Raw genomic sequence first — 17,305 nt, forward strand, 5'->3', positions numbered from 1 at the left:
TGAGTGTCGCAAATTGAGAAGCGAGGGGGAGTGTCGCAAATTGAGAAGCAAGGGGGAGTGTCGAGAATTGAGGAGCGGGGGGGGAGTGTCGCAAATTGAGAAGCGAGGGGGAGTGTCGCAAATTGAGAAGCGAGGGGGAGTGTCGCAAATTGAGAAGCGAGGGGGAGTGTCGCAAATTGAGAAGCGAGGGGGGAGTGTCGAGAATTGAGGAGCGGGGGGGAGTGTCGCAAATTGAGAAGCGAGGGGGAGTGTCGCAAATTGAGAAGCGAGGGGGAGTGTCGCAAATTGAGAAGCGAGGGGGAGTGTCGCAAATTGAGAGGCGAGGGGGAGTGTCGCAAGTTGCTCAGTGGGATGGGAAAAGCGTCAATGTTTTGCCCCCCCCCCCCACCAAATGGCGTGTCGCCTAATAATCCAACCAAGAGGCCCCCCAGTCTTGTCTGTTATTAGATGTCCTTCGGAGGTACAGAGGACAGGCAGACGGGGGCTGGATGGAGAGACACCGGCAGATGGACAGGTTGGGCGCCTGAGTTGGCACAGTGTGATTGCTGTAGGTTGGCAGACAATGGCACCAACAGACTGGAAGAATCAGAAACTCAGAACTGAGCGACTGGAGCACATGGGACACGACAGTTCTATGTACAGAACATACAGAGGGACCCACAACTGACGGATCGGATATACAGAAGGTGGCGTCCTAGAGGCCAAATCACTCACTGGCTTGTGTTGTGTCTTCCCTTTATATTCCCATCACCTGCTTCTGTTTCCCCGACTTAGAGGAATAAATATCTCCGCCGCTATCATTTATTTATTACATTATATATTATTTATTTCTATCATCTTTACCACTACCCCTCATCATGGGCACAGCAGGTGTACAGACCCGGGAACTCAGCACAGGGATGGTGGGAACCCCTCATAATGGGCACAGCGGGTGTACAGACCCGGCAACTCGGCACAGGGATGGTGGGAACCCCTCATAATGGGCACAGCGGGTGTACAGACCCGGCAACTCGGCACAGGGATGGTGGGAACCCCTCATAATGGGCACAGCGGGTGTACAGACCCGGGAACTCAGCACAGGGATGGTGGGAACCCCTCATAATGGGCACAGCGGGTGTACAGACCCGGGAACTCAGCACAGGGATGGGGGGAACCCCTCATAATGGGCACAGCGGGTGTACAGACCCGGGAACTCAGCACAGGGATGGTGGGAACCCCTCATAATGGGCACAGCAGGTGTACAGACCCGGGAACTCAGCACAGGGATGGTGGGAACCCCTCACAATGGGCACAGCGGGTGTACAGACCCGGGAACTCAGCACAGGGATGGGGGGAACCCCTCATAATGGGCACAGCGGGTGTACAGACCCGGGAACTCAGCACAGGGATGGGGGGAACCCCTCATAATGGGCACAGCGGGGTGTACAGACCCGGGAACTCAGCACAGGGATGGTGAGAACCCCTCATCATGGGCACAGCGGGGTGTACAGACCCGGGAACTCAGCACAGGGATGGTGGGAACTCCTCATAATGGGCACAGCGGGTGTACAGACCTGGGAACTCAGCACAGGGATGGTGGGAACTCCTCATCATGGGCACAGCGGGTGTACAGACCCGGGAACTCAGCACAGGGATGGTGGGAACTCCTCATAATGGGCACAGCGGGTGTACAGACCCGGGAACTCAGCACAGGGATGGTGGGAACTCCTCATAATGGGCACAGCGGGTGTACAGACCCGGGAACTCAGCACAGGGATGGTGGGAACCCCTCATAATGGGCACAGCGGGTGTACAGACCCGGGGACTCAGCACAGGGATGGTGGGAACTCCTCATAATGGGCACAGCAGGTGTACAGACCCGGGAACTCAGCACAGGGATGGTGGGAACCCCTCATAATGGGCACAGCGGGTGTACAGACCCGGGGACTCAGCACAGGGATGGTGGGAACTCCTCATAATGGGCACAGCAGGTTTGCTGATACAGGAACTCAGCACAGGGATGGTGGAGAACCCTCATAATGGGCACAGCAGGTGCAAAGACAATGGAACTCAGCACTTGGAATTGTGGGACCCCCCCCATAATGGGCACAGCAGGGATACAGACCTGAAACCTCAGCACAGGGATGGTGAGAACCCCTCATAATGGGCATAGTGGGTGTATAGACCTGGAAACTCAACACAGGGATGGTGGAGAACCTTTATAATGGGCACATCAGGTGCAAAGACGATGGAACTCAGCACAGGGATGGTGGGAACCCCTCATAATGGGCACAGCAGGTGTAGAGACCTAAGAGCTCAGGATGTCTTCATATGTCAGGAAATGTCAGGGTGACGTCTGTGGAATGTCCCCATCTGGGGTTGTCGGGTCAGAAATGTGATGGATTGGAGATTGATGAGGGAGGCTGATCAGGAAGCTGGAGGCCAGAGAGATCTAAAATAATGGAGGACATTGGATGGAAGAGTGACATTACAGGGGGGGGGGGGGGGGGGGGGGGGAATGAGGCTGCAGGTAACTGGAGACGGATCTGATGGCTGCAGGTAACACAGAAGATGGATGGAGCCAGACGGGGAATGACGGTGGAGAATCGGAATGACATATTGATTGATTGATTGATCGGGGTCTGTATGAGGAGGAACAGAAGACTGGATTGTATGCTGAGCAGATGGATGTGACGGGGGGGGCGGGGGTTAAAGACCAGACACTAATAGAGATAGATAGATAGATAGATAGATAGATAGATAGATAGATAGATAGATAGATAGATAGATACAGAGTCCCGGATTCACAGACACTGGCGCACATTTATGCCGCCGTAGCGTATCTCCTTTACGCTACGCCGACGCAGCGCACAGAGGCAAGCATGGAATTCACAAAACACTTCCTCCCAAAACTGCGCTGGGCTTCCAAGGCGTAAGTCGGCGTAAGTGGAAGTGGGCGTGAGCCATGCTAATGAGGCGTGACCCCATTCAAATGATGGGCCGAGCGGCAGACAGATACGAATCGCCAACTGCGCATGCGCCGTCCCGTGGGCGCATCTCAGTGCGCATGCTTACAATCACGTCGGAACAACTCCCTATGATACGTCGGATCACTGCCTACGGCGTGAACGTAACCTACGCCTAGTCATATTCACATCCTACGTAAAATACGTAAAATACGTCGGCTTGTGTTCCCTGGTGCAGCCCTTTGCATGGATGCTGCTGAGTTACACCTCCTTTATGTGGCATAACTTTATGCCGGACGTAGGGCATTACGCGCACTGCGTCGGACGGACGTACGTTCGTGAATCGGCGTATCTCCCTCATTTGCATATGTGAATAGAAAATCAATGGGAGCGCCAAATACGTCCAGCGTAAATATGCGCCCACTCTACGCCGGCGTAGGCAAGCTACGTCGGTCGGATGAAGCCTATTTTCAGGCGTATCTTAGTTTCTGAGTCCGGCGCACAGATACGACAGCGCATTTTTGCGGCGTATCTCGAGATACGTCGGCGCAAGTGCTTTGTGAATCCGGGCCATAGGCTTTTTTTTTTTAGGCAATCATTACAAGTCAGAGGGGTAGATTCAGGTACCTTTTGCGCCCTCTTACGGAGGCGCAGCGTACTGTTTTAACGCTGCGCCTCCGTAAATTTCGTGCGCTACGCTTCATTCATGAAGCAGTAGCTACGTAATTTGCGCGGGCGCTCCTTAAAAATGCCCGGCGTAAGGGCGTGTAATTTAAATGATCCCGTAGGGGTGTGGATCATTTAAATTAGACGCGTTCCCGCGCCGAACGTAGTGCGCATGCTCCGTCGGGAAACTTTCCCGACGTCGCAAGGACGTCATTTGCTTCAACGTGAACGTAAATGGCGTCCAGCGCCATTCACGATTCACTTACGCAAACGACGTAATTTTCAAACATTGCGACGCGGGAATGACGGGTATACTTAGCATTGGCTGCCCCTGCTAATAGCAGGAGCAGCCTTACGCGGAACCCGACGAACGTAAACGACGTAAACTGCGTACATAGGGCGCGCGTACGGTTGTGAATCGGCGTTAGTATGCAATTATAGGGTTAGGGTTAGGGTTAGGGAACGCCACCTAGCGGCCATCGTAGAATGCAGCCTACGATATGACTGGCATAAGAGCCTTATGCCAGGCATATCTTAGGCTGCAGTCGGCGTATCGAGCTTCCTGAATCAGGAGCAGTCGATACGCCGGCGCAATTAAGCAATTGCGTCTGCGTAACTATGGTTACGCAGACGCAATTGCTTACTGAATCTACCCCAGAGATGTCTTCCATCTTTTGCCTATTCTGGTTGGTCCGTAGCCGGTGTTGGACTCTCACGGACCACACCTGGTAAAGTTCCCCCATGGAGCTTCTTGTACAGACAGGTCGGTATAAATCACATAAAACTCCTACACAATGTCACCGGACGGAAGGGACATTAAAGTTCCCCATGATGTCACCTCCCCGGCCTACGCCGTAGATTTAGCGGATGAAGTGAGATGGAGAACTTACTGCCCAGTCTGAGAGCAGAACATTCCCTGATGAGGACATTGTGTGACATGTTCAGGTAAAATCAGATCCCGGCCGTGTCTTCCAACACCGTCACCCACATACAAAACATGTCTCATGAAGCTTCGTGATTGATACGGTTCATAAAAGAAAAGAAATGATACTCTTTTATGAGAAATACGATCAAAGTTCTACAGACTTCAGACCATCGTAGAAAGTACCCATTCCAAAGCCATGGCCATTAGTATTGAGCTGCCCCCCCCCCCCCCCATTCCCATGGCCAATAAAATACAGAGTTCCCACCACCATGTCTATGAATATGGAGTTTTCCTCCTCCGTGGCCATCAATATGGAATTTCTCCCCATGGTCGTAAATACAGAGTTGGCCTCACTTTGTGGAAAGATTTTTCTGGAAAGACTTATATGGAGTTGACCCCCGCCGTGGCCATTAATATGAAGTTGCCCCCCACCGTGGCCATTAACATGGAGTTGCCCCCCGCCGTGGCCATTAATATGAAGTTGCCCCCCACCGTGGCCATTAATATGGAGTTGCCCCCCGCCGTGGCCATTAACATGGAGTTGCCCCCCGCCGTGGCCATTAATATGGAGTTGTCCCCCACCGTGGCTATTAATATGGAGTTGTGCCCCACTGTGGCCATTAAAATGGGGTTGTCTTCCACCATGGCCATTAATATGAAGTTTCCCCCCCCCCGCCGTGGCCATTAATATGGAGTTGCCCCCCGCCGTGGCCATTAATATGGAGTTGCCCCCCACTGCAGCCATTAATATGAAGTTGCCCCCCACCGTGGCCATTAACATGGAGTTGCCCCCCGCCGTGGCCATTAACATGGAGTTGCCCCCTGCCGTGGCCATTAATATGGAGTTGCCCCCCGCCGTGGCCATTAATATGAAGTTGCCCCCCGCCGTGGCCATTAATATGGAGTTGTCCCCCACTGCAGCCATTAATATGGAGTTGTGCCCCACTGCAGCCATTAATATGAGGTTGTCCTCCACCGTGGCCATTAATATGGAGTTGCCCCCCACCGTGGCCATTAATATGGAGTTGCCCCCCACCGTGGCTATTAATATGGAGTTGCCCCCCGCCATGGCCATTAATATGAAGTTGCCCCCCCGCCGTGGCCATTAATATGGAGTTGCCCCCCTGCCGTGGCCATTAATATGGAGTTGTCCCCCACTGCAGACATTAATATGGAGTTGTCCCCCGCCGTGGCCATTAATATGAAGTTGCCCCCCAGCGTGGCCATTAATATGGAGTTGACCCCCGCCGTGGCCATTAATATGGGGTTGTCCTCCACTGTGGCCATTAATGTCGAGTTGTGCCCCACTGTGGCCACTAAAATGGGGTTGTCTTCCACCACGGCCATTAATATGAAGTTGCCCCCCGCCATGGCCATTAATATGGAGTTGCCCCCCGCCGTGGCCATTAATATGGAGTTGCCCCCCGCCGTGGCCATTAATATGGAGTTGTCCCCCACTGCAGCCATTAATATGGAGTTGTCCTCCACCGTGGCCATAAATATAAAGTTGCCCCCCGCCGTGGCCATTAATATGGAGTTGTCCCCCACCGTGGCTATTAATATGGAGTTGCCCCCCGCCGTGGCCATTAATATGGAGTTGTCCCCCACTGTGGCTATTAATATGGAGTTGCCCCCCGCCGTGGCCATTAATATGGAGTTGTCCCCCACGGTGGCTATTAATATGGAGTTGCCCCCCACCGTGGCCATTAATATGGAGTTGCCCCCCACCGTGGCCATTAATATGGAGTTGACCCCCACCGTGGCCATTAATATGGAGTTGTCCCCCGCCATGGCCATTAATATGGAGTTGTCCCCCACTGCAGCCATTAATATGGAGTTGTCCTCCACCGTGGCCATTAATATGGAGTTGTCCCCCACCGTGGCCATTAATATGAAGTTGCCCCCCGCCGTGGCCATTAATATGGAGTTGTCCCCCACCGTGGTCATTAATATGGAGTTGTCCCCCACTGCAGCCATTAATATGGAGTTGTCCTCCACCGTGGCCATTAATATGGATTTGTCCTCCACCGTGGCCATTAATATGGTGTTGCCCCCCAAACATTTGTAGTAGAATTGGGTGGAAGATTTTTTCTGCCCCAATGCCAAGGAATACTTCCAGAATGTTTCCATTGTAGATTTACCCGCAATCAGTGGCGGCTGGTGCTCAACATTTTTGTGGGGGCGCAAACAAACGAAAAAAAAAAAAACATCAATTGCAGCCTCACTGTGCCCATCAAACGCAGCCACTGTGCCCATCAATTGCCACCACTGTGCCCATCAAACGCCGCCACTGTGCCCATCAAATGCCACCACTGTGCCCATCAAACGCAGCCACTGTGCCCATCAAATGCCACCACTGTGCCCATCAAACGCAGCCACTGTGCCATGCTCACTAATGCGCCCCCAAACACCGCGCATCGCCCTTCTCCCTCTCTTCCCGCTCCTATAGCTCCAGGCGATTTTTTTCCCTGGGCGATGTAAAGCCCGGCAAACTTCCTATAAGTCTCTGTCCTCGTTTTTCTGCTGGAAATATTCATGAAACAGAATAATGCACCTTCTTCCCATGAATAAAACACACACAGTCCTTCCTGGAGGATTCTTACAGCCAATTCCTAAATAATGCAGCTATTCTGCCCCCTTGTGGGAGGAAGAGGGAAATGCTACAATTATCTGCTTTCTCTATTCTCTGCTAAGAAAAAGGATAACCTACAGGAATCTGTTTAACCAATCAGATTTTACTTTTCATCCGATGTAAGCAGTCAGGGCAGTGAATTATGGCTTTTTATTGTAAGGAACATTCTTCCCACTGATCACCAATGTAAGGGACATTCTTCCCACTGATCACCAATGTAAGGAGCCTTCTTCTCACTGATCACCAATGTAAGGGACATTCTTCCCACTGATCACCAATGTAAGGAACATTCTTCCCACTGATCACCAATGTAAGGAGCATTCTTCTCACTGATCACCAATGTAAGGGACATTCTTCCCACTGATCACCAATGTAAGGGACATTCTTCCCACTGATCACCAATGTAAGGGACATTCTTCCCACTGATCACCAATGTAAGGAACATTCTTCTCACTGATCACCAATGTAAGGAACATTCTTCTCACTGATCACCAATGTAAGGGACATTCTTCCCACTGATCACCAATGTAAGGGACATTCTTCCCACTGATCACCAATGTAAGGGACATTCTTCCCACTGATCACCAATGTAAGGGACATTCTTCTCACTGATCACCAATGTAAGGAACATTCTTCTCACTGATCACCAATGTAAGGGACATTCTTCCCACTGATCACCAATGTAAGGGACATTCTTCCCACTGATCACCAATGTAAGGGACATTCTTCCCACTGATCACCAATGTAAGGGACATTCTTCCCACTGATCACCAATGTAAGGGACATTCTTCCCACTGATCACCAATGTAAGGAGCCTTCTTCTCACTGATCACCAATGTAAGGGACATTCTTCCCACTGATCACCAATGTAAGGAACATTCTTCCCACTGATCACCAATGTAAGGAGCATTCTTCTCACTGATCACCAATGTAAGGGACATTCTTCCCACTGATCACCAATGTAAGGGACATTCTTCCCACTGATCACCAATGTAAGGGACATTCTTCCCACTGATCACCAATGTAAGGGACATTCTTCCCACTGATCACCAATGTAAGGGACATTCTTCCCACTGATCACCAATGTAAGGGACATTCTTCCCACTGATCACCAATGTAAGGGACATTCTTCCCACTGATCACCAATGTAAGGGACATTCTTCTCACTGATCACCAATGTAAGGGACATTCTTCTCACTGATCACCAATGTAAGGAACATTCTTCCCACTGATCACCAATGTAAGGGACATTCTTCTCATTGATCACCAATGTAAGGGACATTCTTCTCACTGATCACCAATGTAAGGGACATTCTTCCCACTGATCACCAATGTAAGGAACATTCTTCTCACTGATCACCAATGTAAGGAACATTCTTCTCACTGATCACCAATGTAAGGAACATTCTTCTCACTGATCACCAATGTAAGGGACATTCTTCTCACTGATCACCAATGTAAGGAACATTCTTCCCACTGATCACCAATGTAAGGGACATTCTTCTCACTGATCACCAATGTAAGGAACATTCTTCCCACTGATCACCAATGTAAGGGACATTCTTCTCACTGATCACCAATGTAAGGAACATTCTTCCCACTGATCACCAATGTAAGGGACATTCTTCTCACTGATCACCAATGTAAGGAACATTCTTCCCACTGATCACCAATGTAAGGGACATTCTTCTCACTGATCACCAATGTAAGGAACATTCTTCCCACTGATCACCAATGTAAGGGACATTCTTCTCACTGAGAAGAATGTCCCTTACATTAATGATCAGTGAGAAGAATGTCCCTTACATTGGTGATCAGTGAGAAGAATGTCCCTTACATTGGTGATCAGTGGGAAGAATGTTCCTTACATTGGTGATCAGTGGGAAGAATGTTCCTTACATTGGTGATCAGTGGGAAGAATGTCCCTTACATTGGTGATCAGTGAGAAGAATGTTCCTTACATTGGTGATCAGTGGGAAGAATGTTCCTTACATTGGTGATCAGTGGGAAGAATGTTCCTTACATTGGTGATCAGTGGGAAGAATGTCCCTTACATTGGTGATCAGTGAGAAGAATGTTCCTTACATTGGTGATCAGTGGGAAGAATGTTCCTTACATTGGTGATCAGTGGGAAGAATGTTCCTTACATTGGTGATCAGTGAGAAGAATGTTCCTTACATTGGTGATCAGTGAGAAGAGTGTCCCTTACATTGGTGATCAGTGAGAAGAATGTCCCTTACATTGGTGATCAGTGAGAAGAATGTCCCTTACATTGGTGATCAATGAGAAGAATGTCCCTTACATTGGTGATCAGTGGGAAGAATGTTCCTTACATTGGTGATCAGTGAGAAGAATGTCCCTTACATTGGTGATCAGTGAGAAGAATGTCCCTTACATTGGTGATCAATGAGAAGAATGTCCCTTACATTGGTGATCAGTGGGAAGAATGTTCCTTACATTGGTGATCAGTGAGAAGAATGTCCCTTACATTGGTGATCAGTGGGAAGAATGTCCCTTACATTGGTGATCAATGAGAAGAATGTCCCTTACATTGGTGATCAGTGGGAAGAATGTTCCTTACATTGGTGATCAGTGAGAAGAATGTTCCTTACATTGGTGATCAGTGAGAAGAGTGTCCCTTACATTGGTGATCAGTGAGAAGAGTGTCCCTTACATTGGTGATCAGTGAGAAGAATGTTCCTTACATTGGTGATCAGTGGGAAGAATGTTCCTTACATTGGTGATCAGTGGGAAGAATGTCCCTTACATTGGTGATCAGTGGGAAGAATGTCCCTTACATTGGTGATCAGTGGGAAGAATGTTCCTTACATTGGTGATCAGTGAGAAGAATGTCCCTTACATTGGTGATCAGTGAGAAGAATGTTCCTTACATTGGTGATCAGTGAGAAGAATGTTCCTTACATTGGTGATCAGTGGGAAGAATGTTCCTTACATTGGTGATCAGTGGGAAGAATGTCCCTTACATTGGTGATCAGTGGGAAGAATGTCCCTTACATTGGTGATCAGTGGGAAGAATGTTCCTTACATTGGTGATCAGTGAGAAGAATGTCCCTTACATTGGTGATCAGTGAGAAGAATGCTCCTTACATTGGTGATCAGTGAGAAGAATGATCCTTACATTGGTGATCAGTGAGAAGAGTGTCCCTTACATTGGTGATCAGTGAGAAGAATGTTCCTTACATTGGTGATCAGTGGGAAGAATGTTCCTTACACTGATGGGCTACAGCAGCAAGAGACCACACCGGGTGCCACTCCTGTCACCTAAGAACAGGAAACTGAGGCTACAATTGGCACAGGATCACCAAAATTGGAGAATAGAAGATTGGATAAACATTGCCTGGTCTGATGAGTCTGGATTTCAGCTGCGACATTCAGATGGTGGGTCAGAATTTGGTGCATGGATCCATCCTGCCTTGTATCCCCGGTTCAGTCTGATGGGGGGGGTGTAATGGTGTGGGGGAGGGGCTATTACCGGTTCAGACTGGTGGTGGGGGTGTAATGGTGGGGGGGATGGACACACTTTGGGCCCACCATGGTTTATACACCACGGCCCCCCTGAGTATTGTCGCTGACCATGTCCATCCCTTTATGACTCCAGTGCCCCCATCTTCTGATGGCTCCTCCCAGCAGGATAATGTCACCATGTCACATCTCCAATCATCTCACCACTGGACAATAAGGTCCCTGTCCTCCAATGTCCTCCACACTCACCACATCTCATCCAATAGAGACCCTTTGGGATGTGGTGGAACGGAGATTGAAGGGAAATCTCTGAGGAACGTTTCCAACACCTTGTTGTATCTCTGCCACCGAGAATGAAGGCCAAAGGGGGTCCACCCCGGGACTAGCCAGGGGGACCTAATAAAGGGACCAGTGAATCTCGTTTTCTTTAATATTCATATTATTAATATTTTTGATATTCTCCTGGGAGAGGTGAAGATATCGTCTTTCTCTGCATGTAACACATGTATCATTACAGACGTGTCACGTGTTGGGTCCGGTGATATTGATCGGTATTAGATTCCTATTCTATGGCGAAATCTCTCATTGTCTCTCCGCTGTGACATTAATACATGTATGGAGGTCACATTGAGGATTTTGTCTAAATATAGACGGGGATTGTATCCGTATTCCGTATGGACTGATGGATCCCAGTCCATGTTCTGCTCAATGTTCACCGTCAGTGTCCCATCATCTCACATAGGGAGCCCTTGGGGGGTCAGTGTCCCATCATCTCACATAGGGAGCCCTTGGGGGGTCTTTTATGTGTAATAATGATGCTCGGTGGTCAGGATACAGGACGGGGGCAGCCGATGGTCGGTGGTCAGGATACAGGACGGGGGCAGCCGATGCTCGGTGGTCAGTATATAGGACGGGGGCAGCCGATGCTCGGTGGTCAGGATACAGGACGGGGGCAGCCGATGCTCGGTGGTCAGGATACAGGACGGGGGCAGCCGATGGTCGGTGGTCAGGATACAGGACGGGGGCAGCCGATGCTCGGTGGTCAGTATACAGGACGGGGGCAGCCGATGCTCGGTGTTTAGTATACAGGACGGGGGCAGCCGATGCTCGGTGTTCAGTATACAGGACGGGGGCAGCCGATGCTCAGTGGTCCGGATACAGGATGGGGGCAGCCGATGCTCGGTGGTCAGGATACAGGACGGGGGCAGCCGATGCTCGGTGGTCAGGATACAGGACGGGGGCAGCCGATGCTCGGTGGTCAGTATACAGGACGGGGGCAGCCGATGCTCGGTGTTTAGTATACAGGACGGGGGCAGCCGATGCTCGGTGTTCAGTATACAGGACGGGGGCAGCCGATGCTCAGTGGTCCGGATACAGGATGGGGGCAGCCGATGCTCGGTGGTCAGTATACAGGACGGGGGCAGCCGATGCTCAGTGGTCCGGATACAGGATGGGGGCAGCCGATGCTCGGTGGTCAGACTCAGTATACAGGACGGGGGCAGCCGATGCTCGGTGGTCAGGATACAGGACGGGGGCAGCCGATGCTCGGTGGTCAGTATACAGGACGGGGGCAGCCGATGCTCGGTGTTTAGTATACAGGACGGGGGCAGCCGATGCTCGGTGTTCAGTATACAGGACGGGGGCAGCCGATGCTCAGTGGTCCGGATACAGGATGGGGGCAGCCGATGCTCGGTGGTCAGACTCAGTATACAGGACGGGGGCAGCCGATGCTCGGTGGTCAGGATACAGGACGGGGGCAGCCGATGCTCGGTGGTCAGGATACAGGACGGGGGCAGCCGATGCTCGGTGGTCAGGATACAGGACGGGGACAGCCGATGCTCGGTGGTCAGTATACAGGACGGGGGCAGCCGATGCTCGGTGGTCAGGATACAGGACGGGGGCAGCCGATGCTTAGTGGTCAGGATACAGGACGGGGGCAGCCGATGCTCGGTGGTCAGGATACAGGACGGGGGCAGCCGATGCTCGGTGGTCGGGATACAGGACGGGGGCAGCCGATGCTCGGTGGTCGGGATACAGGACAGGGGCAGCCGATGCTCGGTGGTCAGTATACAGGACGGGGGCAGCCGATGCTCGGTGGTCAGTATACAGGACAGGGGCAGCCGATGCTCGGTGGTCAGGACACAGGACGGGGGAAGCCGATGCTCGGTGGTCAGGATACAGGACGGGGGCAGCCGATGCTCGGTGGTCAGTATACAGGACAGGGGCAGCCGATGCTCGGTGGTCAGGATACAGGACGGGGGCAGCCGATGCTCGGTGGTCAGTATACAGGACGGGGGCAGCCGATGCTCGGTGGTCAGTATACAGGACGGGGGCAGCCGATGCTCAGTGGTCAGGATACAGGACGGGGGCAGCCGATGCTCGGTGGTCAGTATACAGGACGGGGGCAGCCGATGCTCAGTGGTCAGGATACAGGACGGGGGCAGCCGATGCTCGGTGGTCAGGATACAGGACGGGGGCAGCCGATGCTCGGTGGTCAGGATACAGGACGGGAGCAGCCGATGCTCGGTGGTCAGGATACAGGACGGGGGCAGCCGATGCTCGGTGGTCAGGATACAGGACGGGGGCAGCCGATGCTCGGTGGTCAGGATACAGGACGGGGGCAGCCGATGCTGGGTGGTTAGGATACAGGATGGGGGCAGCCGATGCTCGTGGTCAGTATACAGGACGGGGGCAGCCGATGCTCGGTGGTCAGGATACAGGACGGGGGCAGCCGATGCTCGGTGGTCAGGATACAGGACGGGGGCAGCCGATGCTCGTGGTCAGTATACAGGACGGGGGCAGCCGATGCTCGGTGGTCAGGATACAGGATGGGGGCAGCCGATGCTCGGTGGTCAGGATACAGGATGGGGGCAGCCGATGCTCGGTGGTCAGGATACAGGACGGGGGCAGCCGATGCTCGGTGGTCAGGAATCAGGATCATGGTGGCCGGGATCATTTCCTATATCACTGGATTAGTGGAGATTCGGAGGTGACTTTAGAAATCTTCAGAAACTTCTCCTCCACCTGGAACTGATTCATTAATGAGACATACGGAAACCATTCGCAGTGTGTGACCCCTCCCCCCCCCTCCATCGCTTTGAACCCGACCTGATTGAAGGGTAAAGTGGAGGAGCTCTGCTGGAAATGGCAGCAATAAGCCGTTTAAAGTAAACTGTTGGATTTTTTTTGAAGTCTGAGTAGAAATGTTTTGTAATCCTAAATGAATAACCTGTGTGGTCGCCTCCTGTTGTCGGCCCTTTCAAAGGCTACAAATAGTGTATATGTTCTGTTCTACCCATTCCTCATAATACACTTTATTACCAAAAGTATTGGGACACCGGCATTAACTTTAATGGCATCCCAGTCTTAGTCCGTAGGGTTCAATATACACCCTTTGCAGCTATAACACCTTCAACTCTTCTGGGAAGGCCGTCCACAAGGTTCAGGAGTGTTGTGTGTGTGTTCTGACAGAACCAACATATATTTTTCCAGGAATTTAAGCTCTAGTAGCTTTTCTATTGGATTAAACTACACGGGCCAGCCTCCCCCACCCCCACCTCCATCAATGAGCCTTCCCTCTCGACCTCCATCAATGAGCCTTCCCTCCCCACCTCCATCAATGAGCCTTCCATCCCCACCTCCATCAATGAGCCTCCCCTCCCCACCTCCATCAATGAGTCTTCCCTCCCCACCTCCATCAATGAGCCTTCCCTCCCCACCTCCATCAATGAGCCTTCCCTCCCCACCTCCATCAATGAGCCTTCCCTCCCCACCTCTATCAAGGAGCCTCCCCCACCTCCATCAATGAGCCTTCCCTCCCCACCTCCATCAATGAGCCTTCCCTCCCCACCTCCATCAATGAGCCTTCCCTCCTCACCTCCATCAATGAGCCTTCCCTCCCCACCTCCATCAATGAGCCTTCCCTCTCCACCTCCATCAATGAGCCTTCCCTCCCCACCTCCATCAGTGAGCCTTCCCTCCCGACCTCCATCAATGAGCCTTCCCTCCCCACCTCCATCAATGACCCTTCCCTCCCCACCTCCATCAATGAGCCTTCCCTCCCCACCTCCATCAATGAGCCTTCCCTCCCCACCTCCATCAATGGGCCTCCCCCACCCCCACCTCCATCAACAAGCCTTCCCTCTCCACTTCCATCAATGAGCCTTCCCTCCCCACCTCCATCAATGAGCCTTCCCTCCCCACCTCCATCAATGAGCCTTCCCTCCCCACCTCCATCAATGAGCCTTCCCTCCCCACCTCCATCAATGAGCCTTCCCTCCCCACCTCCATCAATGAGCCTTCCCTCCCCATCTCCATCAATGAGCCTTCCCTCCCCACCTCCATCAATGAGCCTTCCCTCCCCACCTCCATCAATGAGCCTTCCCTCCCCACCTCAATCAATGAGCCTTCCCTCCCCATCTCCATCAATGAGCCTTCCCTCCCCATCTCCACCAATGAGCCTTCCCTCCCCACCTCCATCAATGAGCCTCCCCTCCCCACCTCCATTAATGAGCCTTCCCTCCCCACCTCCATCAATGAGCCCTCCCTCCCCACCTCAATCAATGAGCCTTCCCTCCCCATCTCCACCAATGAGCCTTCCCTCCCCACCTCCATCAATGAGCCTCCCCTCCCCACCTCCATCAATGAGCCTTCCCTCCCCACCTCCATCAATGAGCCTTCCCTCCCCACCTCCATCAATGAGCCTTTCCTCCCCACCTCCATCAATGAGCCTTCTCTCCCCACCTCCATCAATGAGCCTTTCCTCCCCACCTCCATCAATGAGCCTTCTCTCCCCACCTCCATCAATGAGCCTTCCCTCCCCACCTCAATCAATGAGCCTTCCCTCCCCACCTCCATCAATGAGCCTTCCCTTCCCAAATCCATCAATGAGCCTTCTCTCCCCACCTCCATCAATGAGCCTTCCCTCCCCACCTCCATCAATGAGCCTTCCCTCCCCACCTCCATCAATGAGCCTTCCCTCCCCACCTAATTTCGAATTTCTGAAATTCCGAAAATTGGGAATTTGGAAATTTTGGAAAATTCAGAGTTCTGAAATTTGGAAAATTCTGAAATGAGAAAATTTGGAATTTTGAAAATTCTGATATTCGAAAATCTAAGTTTTCCAAATTTCCAAATTTTCAAATCTTTAAAAATTTCAGAATTTTCGGATTTCCAAAATTTTGAATTTCTTAAATTCTGAAAACTCAAAAATTCGTAAGTTTGGAAATCTGAAAATTCAGAAATTTCTGAATGAACTAATTTGTAAAAATGTGTTAAAAAAACGAATTCGGAACTAAACGAATTGCACATGTCTATCCTGGGATATCCTGGGCTGTGTCCTTTCCGTGAGATCTCACTAAACCGAAGATCATGCCCAATCTCTGGCTGTGCACGCATGAGATCTGCCACGACATCATCGGGGCCAAAACCTGGAAGAAGCGGCCGCCTCCAGACAGAGGCGTCTCTAGGCTTTCTGAGGCCTTAAGCAAAACTTAGACACGGGAACCCCACTCATGCCCATAATGGGTAAAAAAATTCAAGCAGAGGCAAATTAGGGGGCCGTGAGGCCCCTGTGAGTGTGAGGCCTTAGGCGACCGCCTAATTTGCCTAATGAAAGAGCCGCCTCTTGGCTGCTGGCAGTTATATAGAACAGACATAGGCTGCAGTGTCATGTGAGAGACTGAGGGGGCACTGTGCTCTCTTGTCTAAGCACAGCCCTGGATTCTTGGGTTCCTGGATGGTCATAAAACATCATCACTGTGATTGTATTCTGAACTGCCATAGAGGAGAACAACATTTCTGTGCCTAACCAGCTTTATTGTGGAGCCAGCATTGCTTTTATTCTTTCATGTGACATGCACGCAAGCTCAGTTATGTGTCATTGTAACCCTGACCACGCCTTCATCTGCTTTTCTCTCCAGAAGGACGGCACCATCTTCGTTCAGGCTTCATCCAGGTGCCTGCTTCACAAAAATGTCTTACACATCTCAGCTTCCTTCTGCATCCTCTCACCTTGAGTCACAATGTTGCTGTCTTGATCACTGGAGAGGAGGGGAGACTGAGGAAATGCTTCTTCCTGCCTGCAGCAGACTGATGACATCATCTCAACCTAGGCAAAGTCACTGATTTGAGGTCAAAGATGGCTTTTTAATGATAAAAGGTGGAGCTTTTCTGAAATATGATACTGTCGCTGTATATTGTGACGCGTCAATTTATTACTGTTGGCAGTAAAGTTACTAACAGATCCCTGAGATTCAGTGGTAGTCATGCGGTTTCTGTGCTCTCCACACTGCTGTTGGCTATGCTCAAGAGTACCTCCTCATTTTCTTGAGACTCAACTCTTTTTCACCCCCCCCCCTCTGCCCTCGCCCATACCCTGCACCCATACTTAACGTTCATTGGTCATGAGGCATCATCGATGGACAGTCAGTGCTCTACACAGTGCTTAGTACCCAAGGCAAAAAATCCCAAACTATGTCCCTTCCCCTCCTCAGCTGCACAGGTTGCAAGTCCTGCCCTTTACGCGAGCTCCTCCTGATAAAGTACCCAAGGAGATAGCTTCTTCTGCCTTCCCCTCAGCCCCAACCTGGCTGTACATATCAGCCTATAGATATCAGTTGCAGATTTTTATGTAAATCATGTAACATTCAGTGT

This window comes from Rana temporaria, chromosome 7, assembly GCF_905171775.1.
Source record: "Rana temporaria chromosome 7, aRanTem1.1, whole genome shotgun sequence".
Lineage (NCBI taxonomy): Eukaryota > Metazoa > Chordata > Amphibia > Anura > Ranidae > Rana > Rana temporaria.